At 52.1% G+C, this 16432-nt stretch overlaps 1 long non-coding RNA gene across 1 annotated transcript in view; it reads right to left on the reverse strand.

Annotated features, from left to right (window-relative positions):
* Window positions 1-1165: 1165 nt before the first annotated feature.
* Window positions 1166-16432, reverse strand: part of LOC141056232 (uncharacterized) — a 38758-nt gene continuing 23491 nt past the window's right edge. Inside the window, exon 2 of the long non-coding RNA XR_012221599.1 lies at window positions 1166-1461. This is a non-coding gene — a long non-coding RNA (uncharacterized lncRNA). The remainder of the gene's footprint in view (window positions 1462-16432) is intronic.

The raw sequence follows: 16432 nt of genomic DNA on the forward strand, positions 1-16432 counted from the left end.
CATTATATGTCTTTACTAGAGTTGAGCGACTTTGGTCGGATCGGGTTTCATGAAACAAAATTTGAGTTGAAAGAAACTGGTCCGACTAGGGCAAAAAAAAGTCGGAGTTTCATCCGAAACCCGACCCCAATGCAAGTCAATGGGGAATAAAAGTCGGCATTGAGTGGATGAATGTCATCAGCTCAATGCCGACTTTTATTCCCCATTGACTTGCATTGGAGTCGAGTTTCAGACGAAACTCCGACTTTTTTTTGCCCTAGTCGGACCAGTTTCATCTGAAACAAATTTTTTTCATGAAACCCGATCCGACCAAAGTCGCTCAACTCTAGTCTTTACCTTTAGCTACATTTGGCTGCCAACAGTCGCTTCTGGCTACCGTAATGGCTGCTACCTGCAAACCACCAGCACCATCTGTCATCAGCTGCCACCAACCGTATTACCACCAGTCATCAAATATAAGATCCACCACCTGCCAACTAGTTACAATTGCCAAAATCCACTATCTGCCACCATAATGTCATTCCATACATTTCATACATTTATTTTTTAGAATTCTCTAATTAATTTTCTAATATTCACAGTTTTCTCCATTATTAGTTGCTCCTATAAGGAGAAGAACCTTACAACACTATACGTACAGAGCTTCTAAAATTTCAGAGTTGGAAATGATAGCAGAAAGCTACACGAGTAAGGCCCTATAGTAAGATACCTGCTGTCCTATACTTACTTTATTGATTTTTTAAAGATGGAAAATATGATGTTTCAGCTGAATAGGTCAAAGGTTGAAGCCTTGTGTCACACTGTGATGGTCTTCAGTAAGGAAGGAGGGCCTCAAACTGTCCTATGAAACTGGGACCATAAATTTCCCTGTCTCGGGGATACGATTGACGGTAGAGAGACCCGATTCTCCTACCTTACTATGATCCTGTTAAACCCTGATCTGTCCCCTCTCCTACCCTATAAGACATGGGACAGAAATGTAATGTAAACAAGACACAAAGAAAAAACAGGGATAACAGAAAATCTCTATCATTCAAAAGCACTAACCAACAATAGGGAGAAGGATAGAGACAGGGAGGAATAAACTAAATGAAACAAGAACCAGGAGATAAACATATAGGAAACAGCAGGAACACGGGATGCAGTAAAGGACTGGAGGCACAGCAAGGGCTAAAGTGGGTTTAATAATGCTGCGGATACTCCACGCAGGGATAAGTGAGAGAAAGGGCCTACTTTAGCGGGGATATTATAACTAGGGAAAAAAACCAGGTCTAGGCAAATAAGGCAAGTTCAGAAGTGTTAAACTTATCAAACCAGTGACTTCAGCAGTTGGAGTCCAGGGTGTAAATGTTGGTGCCAAGGCAGTGGTGTGTATGGGGTCCGGCATAGTCCTGGAGAAGATGGCGTCCTGGATCCTGGCAACGGCGTTGATTCCTCGTGGTCCTGGTGACGGTCTTGAGTCTGGAAGATGAGGGAATAGAGCGGATAAAGTCTCTATCCTGGGCAGTGTTTATCACTGCGAGGCAACTATATGCGGACTTATCAGGGCACAGTTCAAAACGGGTCACCCGGATTTCCTGGTTGCATGTCTACGTTCCACCCACGGGCCTTATGACTCACTGTCAGATGTGTCAGCGACGTCAATGGTGTCAGCGGTAACGGCGGAGTCGGTGATGTCAGAATAAGCAGCGGAGTAGGCGGACACAAGGCAAGTGTCTGTCGACAGTCTCTGGTAGTAATGTGGTACTAGCAGGTACGCAGGATGCAGTGACGAGTCGCGAGTCGGTTTGGTGTTTTTATAATAGCGTTTATAGGCCTAAAGGGGACTTTCCTCAGTCTCGGCCTGTTCAACCAAAGGGGGTAACAAGGGTTGCCCTCGCAGGGGCTCAATACAGTTCACACAAACAGAGGAGAACACGACTACGTCCGGCGAGAGCCGGTCACTATAGGGCCGCGGTATGGCCGACTACGGGTCCTTAACTATATAGTCAACTTAGCCGTCCTGACGTCCCTCGGCGCTCTGGACGGTGGATCTTCGGCGGAGCAGCCGCTGGGCCCAGCTGCTGAAGAGTTGGCGTAGTCTTCGAGTGTTCTGCCGCTCCTGTGGCGCTGAGGTACCTCCGGCCCCTGAGGAGTCCTTGGCCGAGTAGGCCGCAGCCCCTGGACGGGTGACAGGCCACCTGTGCAGCCAGCCGCTGCGACGGGGACTGCGCGGTGAGCAGAGGCTCGGCCCTTGCCGCGGCCCTTGCCGCGGACCGGAGCGGGACAGTGGTGGCCGCCGACGGCACTGGACTTGCCATGGCCACTGGTGAGAGCAGGGCAGCTGCGGGGGGCAGGGAACAGGCCGCAGCCGCGGGCTGGAGCGGGACGGCAACGGCCGCGGGTGACCGCGGGTAGGCCGCAGCCGCGGGCTGTGGTGAGGCGGCAGCGGCCGCGGGCTGAGCTGAGGCGGCAGTGGCCGCGGGCTGTGGCGGGGCAGCAAGTCTCGGACGGTCGTCTCTGCGCCGTCCCTCTGAAGTCTTCAGTGAGCGTCTTCCCTGGCACTGGTCAGTCGCTCTAGCTCTCAGTCACTTCCACGGTCTCCTGCTGCCTCTGTCCCGGTCTGCTGACTCATCATGACTGGCGCTCCTCACCCCTTTTATACTGGCCCCTCCCCTTAGCCCATCTGTCCATCTCAACGGTCCGTACCCGAACTCTGTCCCCCGAGAATAGTTTCCCCCGGAACCTAGATGACGGCTCCCCTGGTTCCGGCCCGGACACTCCACGGGGGCCGTTCCTCCCACACTCCCCCGCCCTGTATGCTCGCCAGTCCTCAAGCGAGGGTTTCCATAGACTCGGGTTAGTCTTTTGAGACGACAGTCCTTGTCGCCATACGAACTGGTCCTGTTCGTAACGTTCAGGGGGTTTGCCAGATGTTGACCGCTCGGAGCGTCGAAGCTCGGGTGTAGTGGAGTCTTCTGGGGTGGTGGAGGGTGGTCGACTAGTTGATTCTGGAGGGATGTCCGGGTCCACTGTAGTGCCACTACTTGGGTGGCCCGCAGATATGACTGGGAAGTCATCTTCGTCATCCAGGTCCCAGACCGTGGGCGGGGGGTCGGGAACCTGGGGGGTCGGTTCGAGCCGCAGGGGATCAGTGGACGTACAAGGCTGTAACATGTTACGGTGCAAGACACAAGTGAGAGGCGCGTTGTTTCCTTCCAATTGTATTTCATACACAGGCCCGTCGGAGCTTATCCGGCGCAACACTCGGTACAGGTTTACCTCCCATCGTGGCTCTAACTTGTTTTGGGGATGTTGATCAAGTACGAGTACCCGTTCCCCAGTCTGGAAATCAATGGGTGGGGGCAGCGCTCCCCCCTGGGTGTTCTAGATCCTGGAGCTTTGTGTGGACGATCCGGTGGAGGGTCTGCAGTCGGTGTCGGTGGTTTCGGACCCACGAAGATACTACGGCCCAAGGTTGAGGTTCCTCCGGGTCTAACTCCACTTCAGTAATTCCTTTGCCTTCCCGTCGGAACAGCAATGAGTAGGGGGTGTAACCAGTCACTCGGTGCACCCGGTTATTATATACCCACACCAGCTCAGGGACATGCTCAGGCCAGCGGGCCTTGCGGGTGCTCTCTAGGGTGCGCAGCATTTGGATTAGTGTTCGACTGAATCGCTCGCAGGCTCTGTTTCCCTGCGGGTGGTACGGTGTAGTCCGAGATTTATTGATCCCGTAGAGATGATGTAGCTCTTCCATGACTCTTCCTAGGAAGCACGCTCCTTGGTCCGAATGTATTTGTTGCGGACAGCCGTACACTTGGATGAAGTTTTTACAAATCGCATAGGCGGCCGACTCCGCTGTTTGGTGTCGGGTAGGGGTGACCACGGTGAACTCGGTGAAATGGTCCACCATAACGAGACAATGTTCTTACCCCTGATAGGCAGGACCCATGGTCAGATAGTCCACCGTGAGGAGCTCCAGGGGGGCTGATGTTACAATAGTTTGCACCGGGGCTCGTTGCGCGGGGAGTTTAGCGAGCTCGCATGGGCGGCAGGTTCGGCAAACTTCTTCCACAGCAGCGTGCAAGCGTGGATGGTACACTATCTGCTGCAACCATTGTGAAGTCTTTTGAGCACCAAAGTGGGCCCCCTTCTCATGGGCTTTCCAGGCCAGATGGTTGAGATGGACTCCGGGAACGATCACCTGCCATATTGTAGCCGAGTTGTTCGTGACACGGCTTTTCGATATAAAAGTCCCTTTTTGATGACTAGATTTTCCCACTGGCGCAGCATCAGCAACATATCCTGGGTCAAAGTCTGTCTCTGTGAGCCAGTGAGCAATTTGCCTGTGGCCACCCATCGGCGCAGGAGTCCAATTTCTCTGTCTTCCTGTTGCTGCTGAATCCATTTGTCGCGTGACTGTTCCAGTATTCCTCCTGAGAGCTCCGGATGAGGCGCTTCTTGCGCGTTGACTGTAAACGCGGCGGTGGTGAGGGCAAACGGCGTCTCCTCCCCCTCTAATTCGTCGTCTCGATTCCTCGCTGGGGTGGTGTGTCGGATTCTGGAGAGTGTGTCGGCGTGCACGTTTTCAGCTCCCCTTTTATAGATGATCTTATAGTTGAACTTGGCCATCCGAGCCACCCATCGCTGCTCTAGGGCCCCCAGCTTGGCATTCTCCAAGTAGGCTAACGGGTTGTTATCAGTCCGCACCACTACTTCGGAGCCCGCCAGGTACTCTGCGAATCGCTCCGTCATTGCCCACACTACCGCAAGGAGCTCGAGCTTAAAGGAGCTGTAATTGTCCGGGTTGCGTTCTGAGTCGTGCAGCGACCAGCTACCATAGGCGATCACTTTCTCCCGGCCGTCCTGCACGTGTGACAACACAGCTCCTAGTCCCTGGAGGCTCCCGTCAGTATGCAAGATGAACGGTTGCGAAAAATCTGCATACGCCAATACCGGGGCGTCCGAGAGTGCAGTTTTGAGGTCTTGAAACGCATCCTCTTGCGGTTGCTGCCACTGGATCTTCCGTCCATTCGCCCCAGCGGGAGCCCCCTTCAGCAGGTCCTGCAGGGCTCGGTCTCGGCGTGCAAAATTCTTCACGAACCGACGGTAGTAGCCAGCCAACCCCAAGAAGGCCCGCAAGTCTTTCACCAACTCGGGGGTAGGCCACCTCTGGATGGCAACAACCTTTTCCAGGAATGGTCTGACACTTTCTGCCGAAATGGTATGCCCCAGATATTCGATCTGGGTAAGGAACAGGTGGCATTTCTGGGCTTTACCTTTAACCCGTACTTCTGCAGCCGGCCGAGCACCTGCCCCAACCGCCGCAGGTGGTCCTCAAACGTGGCGGAATAGATGATAATGTCGTCCAGGTATATCAACGTGGCTTCAAAGTTGAGATCTCCCAGACACCGCTCCATCAACCGCTGGAAGGTTCCTGGGGCGCCCTGCAGCCCAAATGGCATCCGATTAAACTCGAACAGTCCCATGGGGAGGATAAATGCCGTCTTGGCTCTGTCTTCCTCCGACATCGGCACCTGCCAGTACCCACTGGCCAGGTCTAGAGTTGAAAAGTATGTCGCGTTCCCCAAGGCGGACAGAGACTCTTCTATGCGGGGCAGTGGATACGAATCCTTGATGGTGCACGCGTCCAACTTCCGATAATCCACGCAAAAACGCAGAGTGCCATCTTTTTTACGAACCAGAACAATAGGGGCCGCCCAAGGGCTCTGGCTTTCTCGTATGACCCCCTTCCGAAGCATTTGGGCTAATAGGGTTTTCACTTCCTGGTATAGCTGCGGTGGTATTTGCCGATATCGCTCCCGGATGGGGGCCGCTCCTGCCGTGGGAATCCCATGCGTGATGGCCGTGGTTCATCCGACGTCGTCCTCGTGGCTGGCGAAGACACTGTAATATTGTCCAAGAAGTGTCTCTACCTGGACAAGCTGGGCCGGCGCTAGGCTGGAAAGTTCGGCCCGCATTCTTTCCAGGATGGCTCGACCTGTCTCTAGGGCCGAGGATGCAGTGGTCTGTTGGGTTAGTACCGCTACTGCCCAGGGATCTTCAGGCTGCACCTTCAACTGGACCGCGGGGTCCGGCAGCATCTCCTCTAATGGTCTTACTAGTTTGGCCATTTCGGCCCGGGGCTTCAGGACGATATCTTGGTCTTTCAGGTTGACACAACGCACCAGGACGGTCCCTTCCCGCACCGTGGCCAGAGAGCGGGCCACCAGGATGCCAGGGTGCAGGCGTTCCGAGTAACAAGGTTCCACCTGCACCTCCATGCCCTCCAGTGGCATCGGGGCGCGGATCGGCAGAGCCACCACCGTCTGCCCTGGAGGAAGCACGAGCGGGGGGCCGCCGGCGCGATGACCTTGCCCAGTGCCTCACCTTCCTGGCACTCCTAGAGCACTCGCGCCTCCCGCACCAACCGCTGAAAGACCTGCCCCTGGGCCGTGCGAGAACCCCACTTACTTAGGGTCTCCTGCGCGGGATCGTTGAGGAGTAGATTGCCGAACTCCCGCAGTATGTTCATGCCCAAGATGATTGGATGATGGTCGTTAGTCTCTCCTTGGGTTAGAACCACTCCCCGGCAGCCGAGGGATTTACCACACAATGTCATCTGGAGCCACACCACTCCGGCGACAGGTACCGGCAGTTGGTTCGCGGCCACTAGTCGTATCATGGGCCCCCACTGGGGCCTCGCCGCTTCTGGGAAATACTGCTGGAAGTAAGCTGCCGGCATGGTCGTTACTTGCGACCCCGTATCCACTAGGCACCGTACAGCACGACCCTCGACTTCGGCCCATACTATTGGGCACTTAGCGACCAGTTCTTCGGGACTTCCACCACCCCTTGTTGTGGCTTCCGGCTCCGAGCGGCGTCCCCCATTCCCGGAGCCCTCTAGTTTAATGTCCGGCGGGGTGGGTATCTCCCACGCCATGGACACTGCTGTGCGAAGTGACCTAGTTCTCCACACTCATAACACCGGGGCGGTGAGGCTCGGCCACCCCGGGTATGGCGAGGCCCCCAGGGCCCGGGATTGGAGCCAGGCCGGCCGGGCGCGGGCTCCGTTCTCTTCTTCACTTCAGCCAGCTCGCCCCGGATACTCTTCAGTTCTTGTCTCATTTCCTCAATCCATTGAGGCTCTTTGACAACGCTTACGGAAGACTCCATGCTCCGGGCCTTCCCCACGGGAGCCGTCATCCCCTGCTCTTGCTCTCATACCCGGGCCTGACTCCCAATTTCGGAGAAGGCTATACGTGGGTTCACTCGGACCTGTTCCCGCAATGCCTGCTTGATTAGCGGGTCCCGGAGTACAGTCACTAGCAGGTCGCGCAGGATAATGTCGATGGGTCCTACCCCTATTCCGTCCTTCCTCTCTATGGCTGTGTATAGCTCATGGAGGGCGTTCATATACTGGGTGATGGTCTCCCCCTGCATCCGACTAAACAACCAGGTTCTCAACTCCCCCACGTCTGTTGGATCCCCGTTGGTCTCTTCCAGGATCTGCAAGACCCTGGCGAAGGTGTTGCGGCGACCCGGGGGTCTCAACATCACTGATTTCCGGACTTCCCCATCTAGCGCCATAAGGGCCACCTCAACCTCTAAATCGGGGGTCATGGGGTGCATGCGGAAAAGGCCCCGAATACGCTCTGTCCAGCTCCACAGCAGCGTATCGGAGCCAGAGAACCGGGGCAAGTTACTTAGCATAGCCCCAAGGGAGATGCTGGAGCGGGGGCCCTCATCATCATCAGCACCCGCGGCCCCACTCTGATCGGGCACACCGCCGTCTGCGCTCAGAGACTGCATCCTGCCGACTACGCCAAATGTGGTACTAGCAGGTACGCAGGATGCGGTGACGAGTCGCAAGTCGGTTTGGTGTTTTTATAATAACATTTATAGGCCTAAAGGGGACTTTCCTCAGTCTCGGCCTGTTCAACGAAAGGGGGTAACAAGGGTTGCCCTCGCAGGGGCTCAATACAGTTCACACAAACAGAGGAGAACACAACTACGTCCGGCGAGAGCCGGTCACTATAGGGCCGCGGTATGGCCGACTACGGGTCCAACTATATAGTCAACTTAGCCGTCTTGATGTCCCTTGGCGTTCTGGACGGTGGTTCTTTGGTGGAGCAGCCGCTGGGCCCAGCTGCTGAAGAGTTGGCGTAGTCTTCGAGCGTTCCACCACTCCTGTGGCGCTGAGGTACCTCCGGCCCCTGAGGAGTCCTTGGCCGAGTAGGCCGCAGCCCCTGGACGGGGGCAAGCGGCAGCGATGCGGGGTGGCGGGTGACAGGCCACCTGTGCAGCCAGCCGCTGCGACGGGGACTCCTCGGTGAGCAGAGGCTCGGCTCTTGCCGCGGACCGGAGCGGGACAGTGGTGGCCGCCGACGGCACTGGACTTGCCGCGGCCACTGGTGAGAGCAGGGCGGCTGCGGGGGGCAGGGAACAGGCCGCAGCCGCGGGCCGGAGCAGGACGGAAACGGCCGCGGGTGACCGCGGGTAGGCCGTAGCCGCGGGCTGTGGTGAGGCGGCAGCGGCCGCATGCTGAGCTGGGGCGGCAGTGGCCGCGGGCTGTGGCGGGGCAGCAAGTCTTGGACGGTCGTCTCGGTGCCGTCCCTCTGAAGTCTTCAGTGAGCGTCTTCCCTGGCACTGGTCAGTCGCTCTAGCTCTGTCGCTTCCACGGTCATCTGCTGCTTCTGTCCTGGTCTGCTGACTCATCGTGACTGGTGCTCCCCGCGCCTTTTATACTGGCCCCTCCCCTAGCCCATCTGTCCATCTCAAAGGTCCGTACCCGAACTCTGTCCCCCGGGAATAGTTTTCCCCGGCACCTAGATGACGGCTCCTCTGGTTCCGGCCCGGACACTCGACGGGGGCCGTTCCTCCCACAGTGGCACTGCGGCCCTTCAGGCTTGGGCCTGCTCCGACACTCTGCTCTGAGGTCAGAGCACTCGCACTGTCCACCTGTGCGCTGCACGTTCCCGCCAACTCTGACCTGTTTCCCGCACCTTTTTAGCTTAGCCGCGCCCCCTATCACCGGGTGCCAAAGTCGGTTCTGAGCCTTAAGCTTTCCCCTGTGCAACAGAGGTGACAGCCCCGACAGTTCCGGATCCGTCACAGAAAAGGTACGCATGCCTTGGTTCCTCCCCTTACAAACTCACACATACTACAGCAAACCACAGAACACCTCTACAACAATTCTACTACAACCACTTAGCTTTAGCACACAGCACAGGGAGATGAATCTTTCACCAGCAGGGACAAGAAAGTCTGACAAGTTTATATAGGAAGAGGTAATGACCAGATCAGAAGCAGTTGAAATGGAGCTTCATGTTTCTGACCAGCATAGAAAGGATTGTTAACCTCTTCAGTACAGTAGCGTAGCTACCAGGGGGCAGAGGGGGAGGTGGCCCCGGGCCCCGCGCTCTCAGGGGGCCCACCCGGCACAACGCTACAGATGCATTTTGCAGAGCAGGGAGAATCAATCTCCCTGCTCTGACAGGGGGCGCGATGACGCCAGGCGCCTGCAGTCGGAGATAAGCGGAAGCAGTGCAGGAACCAGGAGGAGGAGAGGTGAGTATTTAGTTTATGGGGGAGTGGTGCATTACACTACAGAGGGTGTCTGTGGGGGTGCATATACAGAGGGTGGCTATGGGGGTGCATATACAGAGGGTAGCTATGGGGGTGCATATACAGAAGATGGCTATGGGGTGCATATACAGAGGGTGGCTATGGGGGTGCATATACAGAGGGTAGCTATGGGGGTGCATATACAGAGGGTTGCTATGGGGGTGCATATACAGAGGGTAGCTATGGGGGTGCATATACAGAGGGTAGCTATGGGGGTGCATATACAGATGGTGGCTTTGGGGTGCATATACAGAGGGTGGCTTTGGGGGTGCATATACAGAGGATAGCTATAAGGGTGCATATACAGAGGGTGGCTATGGGGGTGCATATACAGAGGGTAGCTATGGGGGTGCATATACAGAGGGTTGCTATGGGGGTGCATATACAGAGGGTAGCTATGGGGGTGCATATACAGAGGGTAGCTATGGGGGTGCATATACAGATGGTGGCTTTGGGGTGCATATACAGAGGGTGGCTTTGGGGGTGCATATACAGAGGATAGCTATAAGGGTGCATATACAGAGGGTGGCTATGGGGGTGCATATACAGAGGGTGACTATGGGGGTGCATATACAGAGGGTGGCTATGGGGGTGCATATACAAAGGGTAGCTATGGGGGTGCATATACAGAGGGTAGCTATGGGGGTGCATATACAGATGGTGGCTTTGGGGTGCATATACAGAGGGTGGCTTTGGGGGTGCATATATAGAGGATAGCTATAAGGGTGCATATACAGAGGGTGGCTTTGGGGGTGCATATACAGAGGGTGACTATGGGGGTGCATATACAGAGGGTGGCTATGGGGGTGCATATACAAAGGGTGGCTATGGGGGTGCATATACAGAGGGTGGCTATGGGGGTGCATATACAGAGGGTGGCTATGGGGGTGCATATACAGAGGGTGGCTATGGGGGTGCATATACAGAGGGTGGCTATGGGGGTGCATATACAGAGGGTAGCTATGGGGGTACATATACAGAGGGTGGCTATGGGGGTACATATACAGAGGGTGGCTATGGGGGTGCATATACAGAGGGTGGCTATGGGGGTCCATATACAGAGGGTGGCTATAAGGGTGCATATACAGAGGGTGGCTATGGGGGTGCATATACAGAGGGCTGCTATGGGGGTGCATATACAGAGGGTGGCTATGGGGGTGCATATACAGAGGGTGGCTATGGGGGTGCATATACAGAGGGTGGCTATGGGGGTGCATATACAGAGGGTGGCTATGGGGGTGCATATACAGAGGGTGGCTATGGGGGTCCATATACAGAGGTTGGCTATGGGGGTGCATATACAGAGGGTGGCTATAAGGGTGCATATACAGAGGGTGGCTATGGGGGTGCATATACAGAGGGCTGCTATGGGGGTGCATATACAGAGGATGGCTATGGGGGTGCATATACAGAGGGTGGCTTTGGGAGAGCATATATAGAGGGTGGCTATGGGGGTGCATATACAGAGGGTGGCTATGGGGGTGCATATACAGAGGATGGCAATGGGGGGTGCATATACAGAGGATGGCTATGGGGGTGCATATACAGAGGATGGCAATGGGGGGTGCATATACAGAGGATGGCTATGGGGGTGCATATACAGAGGATGGCTATGGGGGTGCATATACAGAGGATGGCTATGGGGGTGCATATACAGAGGATGGCTATGGGGGTGCATATACAGAGGGTGGCTATGGGGGTGCATATACAGAGGATGGCAATGGGGGGTGCATATACAGAGGATGGCTATGGGGGTGCATATACAGAGGATGGCTATGGGGGTGCATATACAGAGGATGGCTATGAGGGTGCATATACAGAGGGTGGCTATGAGGGTGCATATACAGAGGGTGGCTATGGGGGTGCATATACAGAGGATGGCTATGGGGGTGCATATACAGAGGGTGGCTATGGGGGTGCATATACAGAGGGTGGCTTTGGGGGTGCATATACAGAGGGTGGCTATGGGGATGCATATACAGAGGGTGGCTATGGGGGTGCATATACAGAGGGTGGCTATGGGGGTGCATATACAGAGGGTGGCTATGGGGGTGCATATACAGAGGGTGGCTATGGGGGTACATATACAGAGGGTGGCTATAAGGGTGCATATACAGAGGGTGGCTATAAGGGTGCATATACAGAGGGTGGCTATGGGGGTGCATATACAGAGGGTGGCTATGGGGGTACATATACAGAGGGTGGCTATGGGGGTGCATATACAGAGGATGGCTATGGGGGTGCATATACAGAGGATGGCTATGGGGGTGCATATACAGAGGGTGGCTATGGGGGTGCATATACAGAGGATGGCTATGGGGTGCATATACAGAGGGTGGCTATGGGGGTGCATATACAGAGGATGGCTATGGGGGTGCATATACAGAGGGTAGCTATGGGGGTGCATATACAGAGGGTGGCTATGGGGGTGCATATACAGAGGGTGGCTATGGGGGTGCATATACAGAGGGTGGCTATAAGGGTGCATATACAGAGGGTGGCTATAAGGGTGCATATACAGAGGGTGGCTATGGGGGTGCATATACAGAGGGTGGCTATAAGGGTGCATATACAGAGGGTGGCTATGGGGGTGCATATACAGAGGGTGGCTATGGGGGTGCATATACAGAGGGTGGCTATAAGGGTGCATATACAGAAGGTGGCTATGGGGGTGCATATACAGAGGATGGCTATGAGGGTGCATATACAGAGGGTGGCTATGGGGGGTGCATATACAGAGGGTGGCTATGGGGGTGCATATACAGAGGATGGCTATGGGGGTGCATATACAGAGGGTGGCTATGGGGGTGCAAATACAGAGGGTGGCTATGGGGGGTGCATATACAGAGGGTGGCTATGGGGGTGCATATACAGAGGGTGGCTATGGGGGTGCATATACAGAGGGTGGCTATGGGGGTGCAAATACAGAGGGTGGCTATGGGGGTGCAAATACAGAGGATGGCTATGGGGGTGCATATACAGAGGGTGGCTATGGGGGTGCATATACAGAGGGTGGCTATGGGGGTGCATATACAGAGGGTGGCTATGGGGGTGCAAATACAGAGGGTGGCTATGGGGGTGCATATACAGAGGGTGGCTATGGGGGTGCAAATACAGAGGGTGGCTATGGGGGTCCATATACAGAGGGTGGCTATGGGTTGCATATACTACAGATCTTCCAGGAGAACGTGACATTATCACGTCACCATGCTTGGAATAATACTCAAAGTACGTAATAGAAGAGGAGCCGAGGGCCCCCTGACCAGTGAGTTGCTCTCAGAACCAATGCATGGCACCAATGTTCCCCAATAACTTATCCAGGTCCTGAAATCTTATTTATTCTTCATTATTTCCATAGAACATAATCAACTTTTATTTTTTTTCAACAAATAATAAAAAAAGGGAGACCAATGAGGACTATGCAACTTTCTCCTAGGAAAAGATGTATCGACCTAGGAAGGTTTCGAGAATCACCAGTTGGATACATTGCTGAAGAGAAGCTAATAGCCCCTGGCCAAGGAGTTACTATTTCTTACCTGAGAAGACAAGCAGCGAAGACCGTTCATCTACCTCCTAAGAAGAGAAACTCCTCAGCATTCAGCATCTCAATCAATCAATCAATCAAATTTATTATCGCCATGTACATATTACATATATACAAGGAATTCTTTGTGGCAAAGAGGCAACATAATATATAACAACAGATACAACAAGTAACATCTAACAAGACAGATACAGTATAATTGTTGAACAGAGAGTGGATAGAAGCTGTTCATATGGCGGTTGGTGCTGCATTTGGGGACTCTGAAGCGAAGTCCTGAAGGGAGTAGTTGGAATGAGGAGTGTCCCGGGTGAGAGGGATCGGATGAAATTTTCAATGCGTGGGATCGAATACTCTTATCATAAAGATCCTGGATTTTAGGCAGGGGGAACCTATAATTCTCTCTGCTGTTCTGAAAGTCCTTTGTAAGCGGAATTTGTCATGCGCAGTGGCTCCCCCATACCAGACTATCAGAGAGGAACAAATCACAGATCTGATGACAGCATTAAAGAATAAGATCTCATGTAATCAGGTCAGAGATTGCCGCCATGCTTGGGATAACGGCATCAGCTACAATTAGCCATCAGCAGTGGACACCATCTACCATCATCTACTGCCTATAATCATAGAATCATAGAATCGTAGAGTTGGAAGGGACCTCCTGGGCCATCTGGTCCAACCCCCTGCTCAAAGCAGGATTCGCTAAATCATCCCAGTCAGATGTCTGTCCAGCCTCTGTTTGAAGACTTCCATTGAAGGAGAACTCACCACTTCTTGTGGCAGCTTGTTCCACTCATTGATCACTCTAACTGTCAAAAAGTTTTTTCTAATATCTAATCTGTGTCTCCTCCCATTCAGTTTTATCCCATTGCTTCTAGTCTTTCCTTGTGCAAATGAGAATAAAGTTGATCCTTCTACAATGTGACAGCCATTTAGATATTTGTAGACAGCTATTAAGTCTCCTCTCAGTCTTCTCTTTTGCAAACTAAACAATCCCAAATCCTGCAACCTTTCCTCATAAGACAGGGTTTGCAGACCGGTCACCATTCTGGTCGCTCTTTTCTGAACTTGCTCCAGTTTGTTGATGTCTTTTTTAAAATGTGGTACCCAAAACTGGACACAATATTCCAGATGAGGTCTGACCAAAGAGGAGTAGAGGGAAATAATGACTTCACGTGATCTAGACTGTATGCTTCTGTTAATACATCCTAGAATTGCATTTGCCTTTTTTGCTGCTGCATCACACTGTTGACTCTTATTCAGTTTGTGATCTATTAGTATACCCAAGTCTTTTTCACATGTGCTGTCACTTAGCCCTATTCCTCCCATTCTGTATATGCTTTTTTCATTTTTATTGCCCAGATGTAGTACTTTGCATTTCTCCTTGTTAAAAACCATTCTGTTAGTTGCTGCCCACTTCTCCAGTTTATTCATCTTTTTGAATCCTCTCTCTCTCTTCTCTAGTATTAGCTATCCCTCCTAGCTTTGTGTCATCAGCAAATTTAATCAGTTTACCCTCAATTCCTTCATCTAAATCGTTGATAAAGATGTTGAACAATACAGGGCCCAGGACAGAGCCCTGTGGTACCCCACTTGAGACATTCTTCCAACTGGATGTGCAGCCATTTACGACCACTCTTTGGGTCCGATCACTAAGCCAGTTATGAATCCACCTAACAGTTGCCTTGTCCATTCCATAGTTAGTCATTTTTTCGATAAGGATTGTATGAGATACTTTGTCAAATGCTTTGCTGAAGTCAAGATATACTATATCTACAGCATTTCCTTGATCCACCCAATCAGTGATTCCGTCATAGAAGGAAATTAAGTTAGTCTGACATGACTTATTAATTACAAACCCATGCTGACTCTGTTTAGTCACTTCATTCTTATCCAGGTACTGACATACATGTTGTTTAATAATTTGTTCAAAGATCTTTCCTGGTATAGAAGTCAGACTCACCGGCCTATAGTTGCCTGGGTCCACCTTCTTCCCCTTTTTGAAGATAGGAACAACATTTGCTCTTATCCAGTCTTCTGGCACTTCTCCTGTTCTCCAAGAATTTTCAAAGATTATGGAGAGGGGTTCAAAAATTTCTTCTGCTATCTCCTTCAGTACTCTGGGGTGTAATTCATCTGGACCTGGAGACTTGAATTCATTTAGGTTAGCTAAGTGTTTCCTCACTATCTTTCTGTTTATAGATATCCTGGATTCTTCTATTCCCTTAATAGGACAGTGAAGAACAGTTGATGTTACATTTCCTTTCTGAGAGAAAACAGATGCAAAATAGGAATTTAAAAGTTCAGCCTTCTCAACATCCTGTCTTACCATTTCATCATTTTCATCCTGTAAAAATCCTATAGCATCTTTGACTTTTCTTTTACTTTTGACATATCCCCAAAATCCTTTATTATTGCTTTTGACATCTCTTGCAAGCCTCAATTCATTTTCAGTTTTAGATAATCTGATTTGTGCCCTGCAGGTTCTGCAGACAGCATTATATTCTTCTTTAGATATGCCTCCCTCTTTCCATTTTATAAACATTTTTTTCTTCCTTTTTAGCATGTGCTTAAGTTCTGTGTTCATCCATCCAGGTTTCCTTAAATGCTTCCTATTCTTCCCTCTTTTCGGAATTGTTAACAGCTGTGCTTTGAGAATTTCATTTTTCAAGATTTCCCATCCTTCCTGGACATTTTTGTCTTTAAGGATATCCAGCCATTGGATCCCTCCAATTCTCTTTCTGAATCCCTTAAAATCTGCCTTTCTGAAATCTAACCTTGACGTCTGAGTCTTCACAGGTCTTCCGACTCTAGTTATCCAAAATTCTAAAATAGCATGGTCGCTACCTCCTAGGGTCCCAGCCACTTTTACCTCCTGAACCATTTCCTCCCTGTTTATAAGGATTAGATCCAAGGTAGCAGTTCCCCTTGTTTTCTCCCCTACTTTTTGGAAGATAAAGTTGTCAGCAAGAAAGGATAAGAATTTCCTTGACCTTTTAGTTTTGCCTGAGAGAGATTCCCAACAAATGTCTGGATAGTTGAAATCTCCCATGACAACCATGTCATATTTTTTGGAGAACTTGGCCATTTGATGCATAAAGAGTTCATCCATATCTTCAGCTTGCACAGGCGGCCTGTAGTAAATGCCTACAATGGTGTCCTTTCCATTGTTCTGTCCTTGTATACTTACCCAAACAGTTTCCACAGAACTCCCAGTCTCTGAAGCTTCAATCTCTGTGCAGATATACGCGTTTCTAACATACAATGCGACACCCCCTCCTC

This window comes from Dendrobates tinctorius, unplaced genomic scaffold, assembly GCF_039654945.1.
Source record: "Dendrobates tinctorius isolate UK_male_01 unplaced genomic scaffold, ASM3965494v1 ptg000196l, whole genome shotgun sequence".
NCBI lineage: Eukaryota > Metazoa > Chordata > Amphibia > Anura > Dendrobatidae > Dendrobates > Dendrobates tinctorius.